The sequence below is a fragment of the Oncorhynchus nerka genome, unplaced genomic scaffold, assembly GCF_034236695.1.
Source record: "Oncorhynchus nerka isolate Pitt River unplaced genomic scaffold, Oner_Uvic_2.0 unplaced_scaffold_5505, whole genome shotgun sequence".
In the NCBI taxonomy this organism is placed as follows: Eukaryota; Metazoa; Chordata; class Actinopteri; order Salmoniformes; family Salmonidae; genus Oncorhynchus; species Oncorhynchus nerka.
In genome coordinates this window covers 1-4,029 of record NW_027035808.1, presented here as the reverse complement: position 1 = coordinate 4,029, position 4,029 = coordinate 1, and the positions used below count along the sequence as shown (strand labels likewise).

At 47.8% G+C, this 4,029-nt stretch overlaps 1 long non-coding RNA gene across 1 annotated transcript; it reads right to left on the bottom strand.

Moving 5' to 3' along the window:
* Positions 1–1,243: 1,243 nt before the first annotated feature.
* Positions 1,244–2,494, bottom strand: LOC135566362 (uncharacterized). Its single transcript, XR_010462054.1, has 3 exons — positions 2,403–2,494; positions 2,142–2,251; positions 1,244–1,838 (listed from the first exon to the last, which is right to left on the bottom strand). It is a non-coding gene; the product is annotated as an uncharacterized LOC135566362 (long non-coding RNA).
* Positions 2,495–4,029: the final 1,535 nt, after the last annotated feature.

Sequence of the window (4,029 nt, the reverse complement as noted above, 5' to 3'; positions counted from 1 at the left end):
GGATGTGGAGGTCCTGGGCTGGCGTGGTTACAAGTGATCTGCCGGTTGTGAGACTGGTTGGACGTACTGCCAAATTCTCTAAAGCGATGTTTTGGAAATGGGTACTGTACTAACCTGGTATATTTATGTTACGTATTATGTTTACCAATAGATGGCAGTATTGACTCAATACGGGGTTTGCTTTTAAGAAGCATCCTAAAATACTACATATGTGTCGATGAGAATAACTATGGAGGACAGCGTTGGATTGGTTTGCCACGCATTCAACGGGGAGTTTGGCGCGCGACGCTGGATGCGAGACTCAAGTGAGCGGTGGAAGGATGGATTCCCTGGATACGGGTAGTTCAAATGATTGACTGTGTGCGGGGAGAGAGAATCGGAGAAGATGGCTTTGGCAACAATAGGTTCGCTACCACCAGTTGATCCTACAAATCAGGAATGGGAGGAGTACTGTGAAATAATGTAACATTTCTTTGCTGCTAATGAAACAACTGATGCCGCTATACAGAAAATACATACTCATGCGCGTTGTCGGTGGTCAAACATGCAACTCAATGAGAAACCTGTTGCGCCCTGATAAACCATTCATAGAAATGCGCTGGTTTCAAAGAAGGGAAGCAGCCAATAAACTGTTATCGTTGCTAAGGCCAACACAGAGCGTCTGACTGTAAATTCAAACATGAAAAGTGTGATGCATGTGGGATGATAGGACATTGCGAGGGCGTGCCGCAATAAGAAAACGCAACGGGCTACAGAAAAGAGAACGGACAGAGAACCAAATACCTCGTGACGCTCTAACTCCCACTCAAATCAAGTAACAGACAGTGGAAAGTGAGTGCGCAGGCGCAGAGCAAAGCGTTCTCAACGTACAGGGAGCTCATATGAAAAAGGTGACGCTTTCTAAATCCATTTTTACTTTGTCACTATGGGGTATTGTGATGTCATTATGGGGTATTGTGTGAAGATTGATGAGGAACACAAACAATTTACCGTGACGACAGGACACCAGTTAATGAACGGCCAATGAAGATGCACCTTAGTTGCACTGCCTGTTAATGAACGGTACGATGCACCTTAGTTGAAGACACTGCCTGTTAATGAACGGTATGAAGGCACTGCTTGAACTACGTCACTCTGGTATGAGAACGTCTGGCTAAATAGAGAAAATATATAACAGTTTCAACACATGAATAAATATATAAAAACAACCTTAAGCAACATGTAAAAACCACAGACAAGATGATTTGTATGACGTTTATCTTTATTGACGTCGAAGATCATGTGATAGTTGTGGTCTAGTATGATAACAACAACAACAACGTCAGGTAGTCTAAACGGAGGAGGATACCACTTCAACACACTACTACTACAACACAGCCTTGAACGTTTGGTCATCAGGAGAACACTCTCTTTAGCCTCACACACACACTGCCACGTCACACACCCCGTCCTCATCCCTCCCCTTATGGTAAGGTGTGACCGTTGCCACGGTAACGACGGTTAAAGACTGCAAGGGGGTGTAGTCAAGATAAGGATAGAAAGTGAGTGAGCGAGGATAGATTATGAGAAAAAAAAAAAGACAGTATTGTTCTATTTCAAAAAGTGGCAGAAAAAGACCAAGGTGATGAATAAAAAATTAAGAGTTTAAAAGTTGGTTTCCTCCTCCTCCCTCAGTTGTTAGCTTGCTGTAGTCGCTATACCACAAGGCACGCTTTGATGATGTCACAAAGAGAGAATGGTGGAACTCTGGCGACTCCCAAGATTCTCAGCGTAGTTTTCCCTCCTCCAGTCGACAAGGCAACGCCCCCCCCCCCTCTAGTCCCCACGCAAAAATGGACCTGGAGAGAAAGAGGGGGGGAGAAACCGTCAAAACCACAGCCAGTTAGTGTGTAGGTTGTGTGTGTGTGTAGGCAGTGTGTGTGTAGTGAGTGTGTGTGTAGTGAGTGTGTGTGGGTAGTAGTGTGTGTGTGGGTAGTAGTGTGTGTGTGGGTAGTAGTGTGTGTGTGGGTAGTAGTAGTGTGTGTGGGTAGTAGTGTGTGTGTGTATGGGTAGTGTGTGTGTGTGGGTAGTAGTGTGTGTGTGTATGGGTAGTGTGTGTGTGTAGGTAGTGAGTGTATTTGGGTAGTGCGTGTGGGTGTTACCTGCGTAGGGGACTACTCTCCGAGGGGAATGATTTCTTCGTTGATAAAAAACTCAATGGTCTCCTCCTCCCAGTCATCTGTGTTACTGTCCAGCTCGTCAGTGTCCACTCCTAGAGACAGAGAGAGGTCAGGGGTCAAGCTTAGTAAGCCTGGTCCCCAAGCCAGAACGGCCCATCTCCCTGTTTCTGTAGCGTGAGACAGTTGGACGGAAGAGTCTGGGCCGCCATAGATGGAGACGTAAAGAGGGGGTTATCTACGTACCTCCTCGGAGCTGCAGGCGGGCGGTCTTCTGTTCGTGGTGCTGCTGCAGGGCAGCCTCCCGGTAGGTACGGTAGTCCTCCATCATGCTCCTCCTCTTGTCCACCAGCTCCCTGGAGGCCTTCGACTGGCTCAGACGAGTCCTTCTGCTCAAAGATCTTAGAGTACTTCTTCAGGTCCTTCTTGATCACCTGGGGAGCAGAACGGGTCAAAACACAAGGAGAAAAACACGTTACACGTAGCAACAAGACTGTCAGGGTCCCAGCTAAGCCCATGTTATAGTAGCAACAAGACTGTCAGGGTCCCAGCTAAGCCCATGTTATAGTAGCAACAAGACTGTCAGGGTCCCAGCTAAGCCCATGTTATAGTAGCAACAAGACTGTCAGGGTCCCAGCTAAGCCCATGTTATAGTAGCAACAAGACTGTCAGGGTCCCAGCTAAGCCCATGTTATAGTAGCAACAAGACTGTCAGGGTCCCAGCTAAGCCCATGTTATAGTAGCAACAAGACTGTCAGGGTCCCGGCTAAGCCCATGTTATAGTAGCAACAAGACCATCAAGGGTCCCAGCTAAGCCCATGTTATAGTAGCAACAAGACCATCAAGGGTCCCAGCTAAGCCCATGTTATAGTAGCAACAAGACCATCAAGGGTCCCGGCTAAGCCCATGTTATAGTAGCAACAAGACTGTCAAGGGTCCCGGCTAAGCCCATGTTATAGTAGCAACAAGACCATCAAGGGTCCCGGCTAAGCCCATGTTATAGTAGCAACAAGACTGTCAAGGGTCCCGGCTAAGCCCATGTTATAGTAGCAACAAGACTGTCAGGGTCGGCTAAGCGATGTCATACGTGCTAACAGACTGCCAGGGTGCTAGCTAAGTAGCAACAAGACCACCAAGGGTCCCGGCTAAGCCCATGTTATAGTAGCAACAAGACCATCAAGGGTCCCGGCTAAGCCCATGTTATAGTAGCAACAAGACCATCAAGGGTCCCAGCTAAGCCCATGTTATAGTAGCAACAAGACCGTCAAGGGTCCCGGCTAAGCCCATGTTATAGTAGCAACAAGACTGTCAGGGTCCCGGCTAAGCCCATGTTATAGTAGCAACAAGACCATCACGGGTCCCGGCTAAGCCCATGTTATAGTAGCAACAAGACTGTCAGGGTCCCAGCTAAGCCCATGTTATAGTAGCAACAAGACCATCAAGGGTCCCGGCTAAGCCCATGTTATAGTAGCAACAAGACCATCAAGGGTCCCGGCTAAGCCCATGTTATAGTAGCAACAAGACCATCAAGGGTCTCGGCTAAGCCCATGTTATAGTAGCAACAAGACCATCAAGGGTCCCGGCTAAGCCCATGTTATAGTAGCAACAAGACCATCAAGGGTCCCGGCTAAGCCCATGTTATAGTAGCAACAAGACCATCAAGGGTCCCGGCTAAGCCCATGTTATAGTAGCAACAAGACCAGTCAAGGGTCCCGTCTAAGCTGATGTTATAGTAGCAACAAGACCGTCAAGGGTCCCGGCTAAGCTCATGTTATAGTAGCAACAAGACAGTCAAGGTCCCGTCTAAGCCCATGTTATAGTAGCAACAAGACTGTCAGGGTCCCGGCTAAGCTGATGTTATAGTAGCAACAAG